This window comes from Geospiza fortis, unplaced genomic scaffold, assembly GCF_000277835.1.
Source record: "Geospiza fortis unplaced genomic scaffold, GeoFor_1.0 scaffold11, whole genome shotgun sequence".
Taxonomy (NCBI): Eukaryota; Metazoa; Chordata; class Aves; order Passeriformes; family Thraupidae; genus Geospiza; species Geospiza fortis.
Genome location: NW_005054304.1, coordinates 6,290,334 through 6,306,104, shown reverse-complemented (window position 1 = coordinate 6,306,104; position 15,771 = coordinate 6,290,334).

Here is a 15,771-nt window from a genome sequence, read left to right as displayed (position 1 = left end):
TTGTACTGAGTATCCAGGTGGGGTAGAGGGGCGGAATCCCCTTCCTCACCCTATGGCCACACTGCTTTTGATGCAACTCGGGATATGACATCCACTGAATAGTATATACATCAAATCTCTCCAGTTTAGAGAGAAGTTGATAATATTCTATTTCTTGCCCTCAGTTTCTGGAGCAGCAAGAATTTATAAGAATTCTTTTAGAAGTATCAGAGACACTCTGCAGCCCATCTGTTCAGAAGATAAATATAACACTGAGTTGGGCCAAAGGTCTGCCTGAGTCAGCCTCCTCACTGACCACTACCAAAAGCAGATGTCCAGGTAAAAGGGAAAGAATGGACCAGTCATATGTAGTACTTCTCCCCACTGAGAAAACTCCCTAGAACTCTGGGGAACTGCTTGTCTCCTGCATGAATTATTCAGTCTTCCAGAGAAACCATGACATTTTTAGTACTCATAGCATCCTTTTACAAAGGCTTCTAAGGCATAATTAAACCTCACATCAAAACTATATTTGTGTCTTTAGAACCTGGACCAGATGTTCTCTCATCTTTCCTATACCACTCAGCATTGTTCCCCACCATCATACTCCCAACAGTACCCCATCCGGCCCTGACCATTCTCTGAAACTTTTCCAAGTTGCATCACATTCTTTTTGAGATGAAACGACCAAAATCATACAGAGATTTCAAAATGAAAGCCACAGTTTTGTACAGTACCATGATTTTGTTTTGCTTTCTATTCTACTTTTAATAAGGCCAATACTGCTGGGCTTTTTGACTTCTGAGTTGGTGTGTTCAGGGAACTCTGCTATAAGCTCAGGTCTGCCTCCCAGGAACTTAATGGCCAGTCCAGAACCCATCATATAATATGTGAAACTAGGATTGTTTTCCCTCCATGCATCACTTAACATTTATCTATGTTTAATTTGATCTGCCCATCTACTGCCTAGCCACTGAGTCTCATAAGGTCCTTCTATAAATTTCAGTAAGCCTTCATCTTTACTATTTTGAATAATGTTTATTGATAGCACTAAATCATATCCTTAATAACAGTTCTCCCCTTTTCCATTTCATTTATGAATATATTGAGCATGAATAGATGAATATGAACGAGTATCAGCCCTGATCCCAGCACAAACCCTTTGGAGCTCCACTGGAAATTTTTTATTACAGTGAAAAAAGACCACAGAGTCCTATTTCCTTTTTATAACTTTTTAAGGTTCCCTTTATGTTGCTAAATTAATGGTCACGTATGTTTGCCTTACATGCCATAGGTGCTCTGTTTTCTTACAAGATTTTAGGTTTGAGATCTTTTTGAAAGGACTTGAAAACATCATTTCACCCCACCTCCAGGTGGGGAGAAATTCAATTATGAATTTTACCTTAGTTGCACAGCTGGTTTGAGGCTTTTTAGTTGTTTCCTGAAACAAATCAATTAGGTCTAAGAAAATATTTTCTAACTCATCAAATAGAAATTTTACTTACTTAAAACTCTACAAGGAGCTTTTAAAAAATAAATCCACAAAGTTATGAACTGACATCTTGGTCCACACCCAAAATTAACCAATATAAGACTGAGGCTGTCTGCAACTTCAGCAAAGACTCATCGTTTGTCTTGTATGCACAGAACTGTTCCTTACTTCCTGTACTGTGCTTCAAGGAATTTCAAAGTCCAGCATCAAGTTGGATGTTACACAGCAAAAAAAAAAAAATAAAGCCAGGCTCAATAGAAGCATTTATCTCGAGAGGAGTTAAAAGAAGATTCCCATATATCAAAATGTTTCAGCGAGACAAAAATTTACATTGACCAAGGCAGAAAGACAAATCAGTCTGACCCTCCTTCTCCTCTCCCACATCAGGATCAATGCCAACAGAGCTAGAGCAGATAGAGCTCCAGCTGTGTAAATGTCTAGGGTTAGGGAGATTTTCCTGACAATCCAGGATTTGCAGTCATTATGCTCAACCTCCTCCTGCTACCTAATTGTTATGTTCAGCTCACAGAGAAAACACATTATCTCCCATGCTTACATGACAACATTCATCTCTACATGACACCAAACAGCTAAACAGAATGCGAAGGCTGACATCCCCCTCCTCTCCCATGTGTCTGGAGCCATCTCAAACAAGCATCTCAGCCTCAGCAACAATAGCACTCAAAAACTGGTTGTGGTTGGAGGGGGTTTCATGCAACCTGGTCTAGTGGAAGCTGTCCCTGCCCGTGGCAGGAGGGTTGGAGCTATGTGATCTTTAAGTTCCCTACCATTCTGTGATTGTATGAGATGATAAGAAGCACCTATTTAATATCAAATTGGAAGGAACCCTGAGGGATCTCCATGCTGTAAGCAGCAGCAGCAGGAACACAATTAAATTAAAACAATTAAAACAATGTGCCTGGGTGGCAGTGAGAGCAGACCAGTCCAGTGCAGTGTGGTTGTAGCCAGCAGCACCAACGAGAGGGAAGCCAGAGAATGATCAGGGTGATTTTATGAAAGGTGGATGCCAGGAACTGTCCTGCAGTCATCAGCAAAATCACAAATTCCCCTGTAACTTCTGTCCTGATGTACATATCAGCTACCAGCACAAGACTGCATTACTATGTTGTGTTTTTCGTTGTGCCAACCACAGTCCCAAAGGACTGTGTATCAAATTACAGTCAGTAGAGAAGTGTGCAAACCTTGTATTTTACCAATTTCAACACAAAACATCTTTCCTTTTTATTGCCCTTCATCACAAAGTCGAAAAGAAATACGAGTAAGTTTAAAAAGTTTTGTTTGAGATGGATATGTGCAGCTTCAATTTCGTAACCAAAATCTGAAAAAAAATGCTGATTGAAATTCCCCTGCACTTGTTTACTCTGAGGAAATTGGGTTCGATTGTCCTCTTGCTGACACTACTCTGAAGTGTCAAGTAACTCTGTTAAAGTCAATGGAGCTGTACTTAAATATATCCTCTGGGAACAAATTAGATCTGTGATTTTCATAGCGTACAAATTTCCAATCTACTTCTACACGATTAATCATACTTTTAACATCTGCGGATAATTTTTTTCTTTCCAAACTAACCATCGTTGCACTGGCCATTGCTAGCCTTTCACAAACACCTTTTAGACAAGTTTCACACCTACAGATCATCAACGTGGGAGGTGAGATATCACAGGCTCCACAGAACCAAGGTTCCTGAGTCTTTAAACTCTGAAAATCTTACACTGAAAAAATCGTGTATTAAATTAATGAAAAGCATCAGCAGTTCTCCTAAGGTTCTTTCCCAACCCGTCACTGTCAGATTTTTAATATATTATAAGGGAAACCAGAAAATTTCAAGGCATGCATCAAAACTGTAATTAAGAGGAAATGCATTGGTTATTTATAGCTGACTATTCCCATCTAGTAGCCTATACTAATTTACTTTTTATTACATCAATCTCTTTTTGTTAGGAAGAAAAGAGAAAGTTAATCTTAGCATTAATGCTATCAGATACTGGGGAGGAGAATAGTTATAATAACTGCATCTCTGAAGATGGAAATAATATTCAACAGAGCCATGCAAATACATTCAGCAAATTAAAGATTACTGGCTACCTTCAGCATGGCAAGTGCCTATGTCTAGTTGCCATTACGTGCTTATGTTGTGCCATCTTCGTTAAGATTTGAAGAAAGTTTTGTTTTGATTAGAACACTCTTTTAAAATCTGCATAATCTACCAGTATATTTTGCACCAGTGCCTTAAAAAATATTCAAGCACAAACCACAAAATTCCATAATTTTTTTATTTTTTTCCCTGAAAGAAATAACTACACTGTAATTCCTTCCCTCTCCATTTATATTCTTTCTTCCACCAGACAGCTAATAGCCACATTTGTCCTTTAGGAAAAAAAAAAAAAAGCAGGAGACTCTCTCAGAATATCTTCACACACCTTTCCTCTTATTTCCCCTCTCTCTCCAAAGGCAGCAGAAGAAAACTAAATATGCCTGAGATTAATTCTTATCACCAACCCTGCAGGGCTGTCATTCTAGGAGTTCCCAAACCTATTTCTTCTGGCTCTTCCACCTGCAGACTCTGGAGGTGGCAATAAGGAAACAGAAAAAAGCCAAAGGCTTATTCACGGAACAGCAATTAAATATGAAGTGTCAGTGCCTGCCGTTACTTGCAGCACCTGGCAGCAAAAGCTGAGACTGCAGCAGGACAGAGGTTTGCTTTCCAGCTCCTAATTGCTCTCTACAAGCCATTCAGAGAGTGACAGAAGACTGAACAGTAGCTGGTACCTTAACCCCTTCTTTCTACCTGTGTACGCCCTCCTCTTGGCTTTCTCCTCCTTCTCCCCTCCTCTGGTTCTTGCTGTCCATGGCTTTCCCTGCTCATGCAGGAAATCCCCTCCCACAGCCAGGCTAGAGCAGCCACTGATGCCCTTCCATGGACTGCCAGGCTGCACCAGCCCCTCTCCAGGCCTGGCATCGTCACATTTGCTCTCAGAACCTCAGCAGGAGTCTGGAGATCCTTCTGCTGAAGGCAGAGGCCAGCCTGACACATCTGTCACAGCAATGCTTCTCATAGCTGCCCTAATCCTTTGCCACTAGAGCCCATCTGTGGGGCTGTGATCCTATCCTAGGCTAAGGAGGCAAGAGAGGATGCATCTTGCACATCTTTTCCCAAGCATGAGGATATGCAGCTCTGACACTTAAAAAATGCCCAGAAACTGTTAAATCCCTCAGTAACACTGCTTGATTTGAGGAGAAAAAAAACAAGAAAAAAACTCTAAGTCAGAACCAAAGGAAGCCAGGCAGGGTTCAAGAGATCCTGTGAACTGATGTCACAGAATTTCACTCAGTCCCAGACAACTCCTCTCTATCCTCCCAACACCACAGGTTCCCAGCAGTACTGGGCACAGAAGAATCTTCCTTCTGGCTGCTGCTGTGAGCCTACATGGGCTAAATGCTCTGCAGTAGTAGTGGTGTGAGGAGGAGCAAGAGGTTCCCACTTCACTCTTGAGGCAGGCTGAAACAGTCTGAGGTTTCATTTAGTCATCAGCAAGCTCCTGAGAATTATATACTACAGGGACAAGAAAATTAAATGGTTAATTTTGAGATAAATACAAAATGAGGAATTGAGTCTATCTGTGCTGGGCACTTCTGTTGAGAAGACGGGTGTGGGAGGGCAGAGGGGAGAGATGAGATGGCATGGGTGCCATTCAACAGCATCTGTTGAAAGGTCCTACAGATGATCTGCAGGCCCGGATTGTTTGGCTGAATGTGGGCTGTCACATCCTGCCTTCTCCACTTGTCTAGTAAGCAGGACTGCCTGCTCTTCCTTGGGAATATTCCAAAACTGCTTTGGATGCATCCAAGAGGAAGCACACAGTAAAGGAAGGCAGGGCTCAAAGCAAGAGTTGGGCATGGGAAAAAGACTAAACCACAACGGGGAAGTTCCAATGGAATTTTCCTGCAAACAAATCCAGATGTCAGCCCTCCTCAGGTACCAAATATCAGGTTAGGGTCAAGTACATAAATAAGAGGCACTCTCCTGAGATTTCTCTCTGCAACAAGATGAATTTCCAGTTGCTGTCATTACTTTGCTGCTGCATCTGAGCAGGACAGTCAGTTTTCAAACCAACTCTGGCTCCTAATCAGAAAAAAAATATCTGCCACGTGATATATATTTCACTTTGAGAGTGCATATTTTGTTCAGCATTACCAGAACTGGAAAATCAAGATTGAAGGTTATCTTAAATAAAGTCTATGCCAAAGTATTTTTATATTTTCCATAGTTTCAAAAACATATGGATGGGTTATATGCCACTTCAGAAAGGTTAAATGAATAGGGGAGTTTGAAACACCTCAAATTTCTTCCATTTCATCTCATCTCCTTTATCATCATTTCTGCAATGACTCCAAAATCCCCCTGACATTCAGAAAGTGCTCAAAAGGGCAAGAAATGTTTTAAGACATCACTCCTTGAAAATCAATTGAAACCAAGTGAACAAATGCCTTGTTTTAGCTTGGACAGTTGTTCAGAAATGTTCCTGGCCACAACTCTGCTTACAGATTTATAATTCAGTGCATTCCCAAGAATGAGCATAAGCAGCTGGTGAAATGAGATTAGTCAGGCTCACATCTCTGCTTCTCATTCCAATGGTATCACTTGGCCATGACCCCTAGGATGGATGTGACAGCCTACATTCAGCCAAACAATCCGGGCCTGCAGATGATCTGAAGGACCAGATCCTCTGAAATTCATTAGCCAGAAGACACTATCTCAACACCATCTTTTTTCCCCATGCAATTTCTGACAACCCTTGTGCTATCGCAGACACTACAGAGAAGCAGAATACCCCAATATCTCCTTTTTGAGACAACTTGAATACAATTCAGTGTCTAAATAAAATCTCCCATGTCACTCAGTAGAAAAAAATGTGGTGAAGAGAAAGGAGGAACAAAAAAAAAAAAAAAAGAAAAGCCACACAAAACCCACCACAGTGAAAGAATGACAGCAGAGATGTGGTCGCTTACAGGAAGGCACAAGCAGCAAAACATATGCAACCATTCCAGATTGCAAAAAATGTGTTCTTGTTTCACATATTAGATTTAAAATTGAAAGTTTAAAAAAGTGGACTGAATGCAGCTTATGGAGTTTAACAATCTGAGGTAACAGCTAAACAACTAAAAATCACATGCATCCATTGTCAATTCATTAAAATAATCTATTACAGCCAAACATTTCCTAATCAGATAATTAGTAGCCTCTAATGCAATTAAGTTTACACAGCCAGCTAGCATAATTAAAAGACACCATTGCAACAGAACCATTATCACAGAATAAGTGTCTTTTGTCTGATTTTTATTTTTCTTTTGAATGCTCTAGCCAAAATTGAATGTCCAAGGGAAACATGTAGATTCCATTTAAATGCTAGATGCATTTCCACGGGAGATCAGAGGTTATTCTCAGAGTGGAAAATGAAAAAATTCATCCAAGTGATACAGGAATATTTTAAAACTTTATTGTAATCAGGCTGTTCTACAGTTTTATCTGGGCTGTTGGCTGAATTTACCATCCAAGTGTCTGCTCTCCAAAGAGTTGGCATCTGCTCTTGGGCTCCACACCAGGGAAAGTCTTACAGTGCTAGGAGGCAGCCCAGGGACAATTTATGGAGCAGCTCCTTGAGGTGTGGGACCTGCAAGCATAGGAGCTGTGTGTACAGCCAGAGAGCAGACATCATGGGCATCACATTGAGGGCTAAAATTTACCAGCAAAAATCTCCCCACAGTAACAGCATGCAGGAGAAAGCAGGTGGCTTCTGCCACTTGGACTCATGGAATACCGCTTTACTCAATTCCTGAACTAAGAAGCTCTACTGGGATCTGCAGTAAAAAGGGAATTCTGTACACAGCCTCTGGGCTGATCAAAGTTTCAGGCGCCACAATTTTGTGTTCCTGACTTTGTCACATTCCCACCACTTCCGCTCTAGCAGATCCTTGCAAATACAATCCACTGCTGTGCATGCCCCCCCTCAGCCTGGGCTGCAGATTCACAAGCACAGCTGGCTCTTGTTCTAGTGATTAGTTCTGGATTATATTTTTGCTTCTGTACGGGGAGAGCATCTGCATTTTAAGACTTTTGTTCCTCTCAAAGGTTGTTTCATGGTGCATCAGGACAACCTACTTACCTCTGACTGACTAAATGAGGAGAAAAACCCTCAAAAAAGCAAACATGAAAGCCTGCATATTCTACAGAAAGTTTTCTTTGACAGTCAAATCCTGCAAGGTCCCCAGGCAAACTGAATATTTGTATTCAAGTCTACAACAGCATGTCATAAAACAACCAACCTCTTTCACAGAGTTTCTTTTTATTTTATTTTTTTTTTTTGGGAGGGGAGGGGGTCTATTCCTGAACCTGAACTCATTTGCCTACACCTAGACAGCTAGTAAACCGAATATTTGGGGAGATGGAGCCCATCCTACATACTAATGTTGTCAGAAAGTAAACTGGCCCACCTTGTTGCAAGCCTTCTGCCCAGAATCTCACTGGAGATGGACCTGTAAGGTGCAGTAATCTCTGCTGAATGTGGAAGCCAAGATGCCTAGCCTAGAAGAGATGCCACACTTGCTGGCCTGGCTCTTAGGTGACTTGAACACTCTGCTTCAACACAGGAGGATGTGAAGACTGAATTAGGGCAGGTGGGCAGAAGCAGCCTTGCTGCAGAAGAGCATCCATGAACTTGTACAGGTATCTTTGCACTGTGACAAATAAGCATTATTGTCCTATTGACTATTTGTGGAAAACATCAACATAGTTTTTTACACTGTAGAAACCTCCATACTGAGGTTTATTTACATCCCACAAGAGCTGAATCAGGCCCAGCCGCCACCCATGACACTGCAGTTTAAAGCTGTGGAATGCTGTGCAATGCAAAAGGAAATAAGATGGACCTTGGTAAAATGCGGTGCTCAAAAGGAACCACAACAGCTGTGACTGTCATTGGAAAAAAGGGGAAACAGCAAATAGTCCCCTTTTTAGCATTTTTAAGTCACTCAAACTCAAATGAGATAGAGTTGAGCTGGATGGAAAATAATCACCTTTTGTATCTGTTGTGACACATGTAGGCAAAGCACTACAAAGAAAAGTTTCCCACCAAGGAAACATTTGCATTGGATTCACAGCAAGAGATGGGACCAGAGTTAAAGTGACATCAACACCTGGAATGATTTAAATTTAGACCAAAATAAACCAAATTAAGCCACACAAGGTGGTACTCAATAGTTTTCACATAGCTTTTCTTGCAGGGCACTTAAAAAGCTGAAGGATAAAAAAGCAAGATAGGTCTTGTGAACTCTGACACATACAAAGATCTTATTCAAAAGGCTGCCTAGATGGAGGAGCTCTCAAAATTCACTAAACTTTCCTGTTTTTCCTTCCCTGTAGAAATCTAGCTAGGCTTGGGAAACCTCAATGACAACAGAACAATCCTGTTTTTCACCAGGAGAAAATATAAGCACTACTTACTTTTTTGTATAATTCAGTGGCCTTATGAATGGTGGGAAATGAGAATAAGGATGTAAAACAGCCACCCAAATCTTTTTCCATATCATGTTTCCTCTGATTAATACAGGAGAGATACAAATCAAGAGCAAAACTCCTCTGATTAGCAGCAAGGACAGCGTGCTCCTGTCAGGTCTGCTGTCACTTACCACATGTTCTGGTGCTGAGTGTGGAGAAGAGAGTCACTCTTTTCTACAACAGCTGGCATTCTTCTTGCTAGAAAGGGCTCATTTAGGGACCAGCATCTGAACACAGCCTTGGAGGCCAGGTGGTTTTTGAGCCTCCTTTGGTGGGGTTGGTACACTTCTGAGAAAAAAACCAAAACAAAAAAACCCAGAGCTGCCATAACTACTGGGTTAGTTAAAAGCAGCAGAACCCTAATGAGAGTTAATTTCATTCACTTTGTTCTGGCTTCACTAGCGAGTGTGTAGAAGGATGGCAAAAAGCCAACAACTTTTCAAGCTGTGTACCTCTCTGTAAATCTTCTTCTTCTCTCCAGGAGCAGGCCTCTCCTCCTAAGACAACTTTCTGTCCTTGTGTTCCATTAGAACTGATTTGTTGGACAACAGTAGCTGTGGGGAGCCTTATCCAGCCTGCTTTGCAGCCCCCTAGCTCTTTTGGAGATTAGCACAACAGGGAGCCAATAGAGCCAGACAAGCAGATCTCTTGCTGACATCCCTTCTACCTGCTTTCTCAGACTAGAGAATCCCCTCACCACCATCTCTCTGACTTGATTTCAACTCTTCAAACTGTCTATTTAGGATTTATCTTGGGGTGTGGGAGGGACAAAACACCACCGGTGTCTTCCATTAGTCCTGGTGTATGTCAGCTCCATCTTTCCTGCAAGCACGATTTAGGTGGGCATTCCTCCACTGGAAGAAAATTCTAGTAGTCAGAATTTCCAAGTCTCAATAAGCCAACAGTGCTAGTTAAAATGAGCAGGGGCCACAATCTACATTATTTCTTTATCTGTGGAGTTTTTTCTTAGGCTTCTTCACCTGAAACTGTGATAGTTTGAAAGAATGTGCACATCACATCTGTCCCAGTGAGTAATAGAGATCTTCTGTGCCTTTACCAAACCCTCGGCTCTACAGGAGTTGATGCACATCTCATGGAAAAGAGCCAACCTCTATTCAGAGATTACATTAAAAGATTCCAGGGGGAAAAAAGCAGCAAAGAGAGGAGGAAAAGCTGTTCCCTACCCAAGAGGAATGTATGCTTGCTTCCTGTTTCCTCCTGCCTGCAAAGGGAATGCAGGGGATCTTTAAGCTGATTTCTCCTTTCACCTATCTTTCCATTGACCTCCTGAGGACCAACGAGAGGGCACAGCAGCCCTTCCATTATCCCTTAACATAGTGATTTTCTGAACCATTATTTCCCAGATGGGTTTCCTCATTTTGCAGCCTGATGCACATGGCAATGGTGTTTTACACTTTTCCATGCTGCTGGAGCAGTGGCATTTACTTCTCCTTTCCAATTAACTCTTTCTGCTAAGCAGCATTCTCTAAGCCTTAAATGGTATAACCTTCACCAAATAAAGAGCACTTTGAAGTCCAGCTCCTGAATCCTCCAAAGCATATGACAACTAATGCTGCTACCTGAGTTCTAAAATGGATCTTCTCCCTCTAGCTAAATTTGTAAATAAGAGACTGCAAACTCCAGATTTTAATGGGTGGGAATAATTCCTCTGCATTTTTGTACTTGTTTTCCTATCTTTTCTCTCATCTAGCAAAGCATCTGACAAGGATATTTTTTTTAGTATTTCTTGCTTCATCTCAGCATGTGGCGAACTTCGAAGAAACAGCTGAAGTTTCATGTGAGAAAATGTAAGCAATGTTTCAAACACATATTGTGTCAACACCTTCCTCTGTCTCAGTAAACCTGGGCTAAGGCGCTCAATGCAAATCATCTCTCAAGCTGCTGAAAGAACTTTAATATGTTGACTGCAGTGCAGGCTTCCTCAGATTTGTAAATACAGATTTGTTATGCTTTGTTTTACTGCGTGCTTCAGAGGGAGCGTGCCCACACGCCTGCCAAATAAATACTACTGCTCCCTCTCATACAAACATTGAGAGATTAAAATTAATTTTGTTTCACCCCAAAGGATCACAGATGCCTGAATGATTGATTAGCCTCTTCACATTCAAATCCTTTTTATATTCAAATAGAAATAAAATAAGTAGCTCCAAAACCTCACGGAAGCAGGATCTTTTACCTATAGGGAGATTTTGCTGCCCTATCTCTCCCCATCAGGTTGGAGACCATAAAGTTTCTGACCATATGTAGCTCTTTTGTTCTGACAAGACAGCTTGACAAATCCAATCATATTCACAGGAGTGTGTGTGACCCACAACACTCACAGGAAACAGTTCTCAGGTCAGAGACGGGGAAAAGCTGCAAGAGCAAGCAGGCAAGGGTAGGAGAAAAACAAAGCCTCAGCTTTGCTGTGTGTTTTAAGGTTGAACTGGACTCAGCAAAGAGTTAAATTTGATTTCTAAGCCCCATCCAGGCTTCCTTTACAGCAGACTGCAAGAATGTGCTGCATTATAAACAAACTTCGGCAGCAAGCCCTGAGCCCCTGCAGGCTGCCCTCCTAATAACAAGCAGTCTGTGAACTTCCCAGCCTGCTTTCCTGCAGCGTGCTCCCATCCACATCCTCCAGTGCCTAATTAAAGTAGCTGGGCTCCTGCTGCCCTCTTTTCCACTGTGGAGGCATCAATTTGGAAGTCATTCTCCTCCGCCACATCATGAGCTCCAGTTATGTTTCAGGAACATTTCATTTTCAAATCCCTGCCCTTCAGCTAACTTTGGTTCTAAGTGGCAAGCAAATTCAAACGCTGCTGAGGGAGCAGGGAGTCAAACAGCCTGTGCAGCCACATGAGCCCTGTATCTTTGGGAAAGATAAGGCCACATGAGCCCTGTATCTTTGGGTAGCGGCTCCTAAGTGTGGCTCAGGGACCTGCTCCCATTCAGAAGGGGGACTTTGCCTTCCCTCATCCTGCCTGCACCCTTTGTGAGACCTGTCACCCTCTGATTTCACAGCAGCCTGTGGCTCTGCTGTGTTTCCAGTATTTCTCCAGGTTTGCTGAAAGGCAGGGAGCAGGCAAGCCCATGTCTACTTGTGGTACCAGGCTCTGGATGAATCATTTTAGCAAGGATGGTCCTGTATGGTACAGGCCTTACAGGGGCAGACAGACACACACTGCCATGTGGTCAGCAGCTGCTAAGGTATCATGGCTTGCTCCAAGAAACATTTCTTTTTGCAACCAGTCTGGTCTGTTTTAGCACCTTTAGTCTGAGTTGGAGAAACCAGTCAGCGTCACCATGTCCCCTCCGCCTTCTGGATGACAGTACAGCTGGCCAGTTACTAAGGGCTGGATCTGACAGTGGCAACAAAATGCTACCAGTGCTTTTGGGAAATGGTGTGGCTCATAATTTTCAGAAGGGAATAGAACTTACTTGTCACCTTCCTGCATGAAACTGCATGTGCAGAAGTCACCTTAAGGCATTTTCAAACTAAAGAATTTATAGTTTAGCAGCCTCTTTCTCATAGAAATGCTCCTTCTGGGCCCACAATTTAAGGTCCGCAATTTCCAAAAGAGCTTAAACACTATTTTTCAAGTTTTTCCCTGTGTGGCAAGTTCTCCTCTCCTCACTAAGCCTGAAAATTTACCTGCAGGTATCTGAATAATCAGAGGAGTGAAACCTACTGCACATACTGAGGTTGAAATCTTACTCCAGACCAGGTGGGGAAATACAGCTGCAAGCCTCAGAGTAGCTTCCTCTGGCAGTTTCTGGATTAGAGTAATTAAATTATGACTTAGGGTCATTAAATTATGACTTAAGGTCTCAATGAACTGTGGTGATATATTTAAAAGGGCATTTTGCAGTGGCATAACTTCAAAACCCAGAACATGCCAATAAACAGAAAACTGCTATGCCACAGCACACAGTGACAGAAGATTATCAACTTGACTTGCTTTGTTCTTTCCCCCGGTGGGGGGGATTCCACAGAGCCCCGTGTGGTATCCATTTAATAAGTAAACAAACAGGAGTACAAAGGGGTTTGATTGAGCTACCTGAAATTGGAAGGATGTGCCTCTAACCCTGTGGTTCATTGCTGTCTAGTTGCTTTAATTGCAGCCAGCAGAAAAACTCCCTTTGATTTTAATGGGAACTAGCATGACACTGATGCTGTACAAATCTCTTCCTAGATCTTGTAATATGGTGATTGCAAATCATATAAAATCTTCAGATGCAGTATGAGAGAAACTGCACTACATAAGGCAGCCTTTTACTACATATGTTTACAATACCAAAGTATTAGTATCATGTTTTCAGTCCAGGAGTTTCTGTTAACCTAAGTTATATGACACAAAATCATTATTTAGAAATCACACAGCAATTTGACATGGGTAGGAGGGGGCTCAGTGTCCGCCTAATGGTCTCAAACAGCATGAACAAGGATGATGAATAGGAATTGTTAGCTTATTATTTACACAGCATTTCTCAAAACACCAAGGAACTCTACCAACTAAATGAAGACAGCAAACTATAAGACAAGGAAAGGGAAAATAACGAGTTTTAAAAAGAAATTTAAATTATTCAGAGAAATCTCAATCCTGCTGCCTGCAGAGAACACCAATTACTACTGGTTTGCATGCATACAGCACACACATTCTTGTCCTAAAACAAAACATGTCTCCCTCAAACTCTGCCATCTTCCTCAGCTAATGCCTTATTCTGTAACATCCCAGTATGTTCAAAATTATGGGCACACTTAATTGCATTACTGCATAGGAATTCAGGCTCCAAAAGAGAGATTTGTCTCATAGAATGATCTCGATGCTCTGAAGGAAGAAGCATTCAGAAGAAACAACCAGTTCCAAGGATTTTAAGTAAAAATTTTAAAAAACACAACAAAAATACTTTTAGCATAATATATACCTGCCCCCCCTCCTCCCCCAAATGAAACAGAGATATCTGAAATCAGAAATAGGCACAACATTATCTTCCTGGTTTGGACTACAGTGTCCAGGTTTACAACCCTGGATTGCAGGGAAAAATGTTTCATGCTGAATTCAGGATTTGGAGTCTTGGTGTAAAACTGAAAAACAAAAAGAAAAAAAAAGCCAGTCTCTGCACCAGGCTGGCAGGGGCTGTCACAGCAGGGAGAAATGCCATTGTCCCAACTCCATTGCAAGCAGCACAGGGGCATCCAACCCACCAGAACTCAGCTGCCTGAATGGATCTCTGCTCTCTACTTGCTACCCAGCCCTCCACAGGCAGAGAGGCAAGATCTGTTTGGGTCACCTGCCCCAAAGAAGCTGCAGTGGCACCTTGCAAGCAGGGCATGTAGGCGTCCTATCCTTGGATGCTTCATGGCAGGGGAGATGAATGTACAACCTGAGTTTTATGTCAGAAGGAACAACAGGGAGAAGAAAGCCTGATAAGCAATTCAGCAGATGCATAAGGATGGTCTCCCTGCCAGAAAGAGGAGATACCCAGCAGTGCCCCCCACAACAGGCACCTGGCCCTGAGGTGGAAGCCAGAATCGGAGCAAAAAGAGAAAGAAACAAGCAAAGCTGTGAAAGCTGCCCTCACCTCAACTAGTTTGCCTCCTAGCAAGGGCTCAGCTAGTAATTGATTTTTTTGGTTGAATAACTGGACTGGAAACCTCTGAAAATGTTGGTATGTGAGAGCTGTGCAGAAAGATGCTGATCCTAAAAAAAACCCATTAGTTTTGCACTAAAAATATTTCTCCTCAAGAGTTAATGTAAAAAGTAAGAAAATATTAAGCTTCATCCCAAAATTGCCTTGTTTACTTTTTAAATTAAAAACTAAACAAATTAAGCCTTAAGCTGAAATAAAAATATTTTGAAACTCAATGGCATAATCTTTTGTTCTGAAAATATTCAAATCACATGGGGATTTTTTTCTATTTATGTTTGCATTTCTGTTTCTCATAGTCCAGAAATGCCATGATTTTCAAAAATTAAACTGCCTAAAACACTCGTTTTGTAGTTTTAGTTTACTTGACGCAGCATCAAGTACAACAGGTAGGTTGTGTGAGACACCCCAAAGAGCCTGAGAGATGAAGGTACATGGTCAGAAACCCTCCAGGCTCCCTCCTGCTGAGATGCTGAGACACCTCTCCAGTGCCAAACTCCCAGTGCCTTCACTCGTGCTGATTGCAGTAACCAAGGCAGCAACAGCAATGACAAAACAAATGGTCAGTACAGGGGAGAATTCTCATTTCAGGCAAAGCTTGGAGCATCTAAATAGAGCTCAGCATGTGCTTTGTGTTTGCAGTCTTAGCACAACTGCCATTCTGATTTCTCATAAATAGTCTAAGCGCTCGCTTTCTCAGAAATGTATCAAAGGCTGTAAAAGAAGGTGCTAGAACACTTAACTGCCTGGGCCCAGGCAAACCAGTATCATTGCAGTGTATATAAAAGTCTCCTGGGGGATAGGTCGGACATAAAAATTCAGTTGGATCATTAGGAGCCGATGATTTAACCGAGAAAGCAGTATAAGTCTCAAAGTTGGCAACAGAAAGGCATAAACTGAGTTGGAGGAATTATTTAATGACTAGTAGACCAATAAGGGAGGTATTTCATTGCACTGTAAGATCCTCCACATCATAAGAAAACTGCAATTTATAAAATATGAATTGTTAGGGTTTTTCTGCAGCTAATTCTGGTCACGTTAGTGGCCTAAAAATCTTAAGAGAAACAAGCAC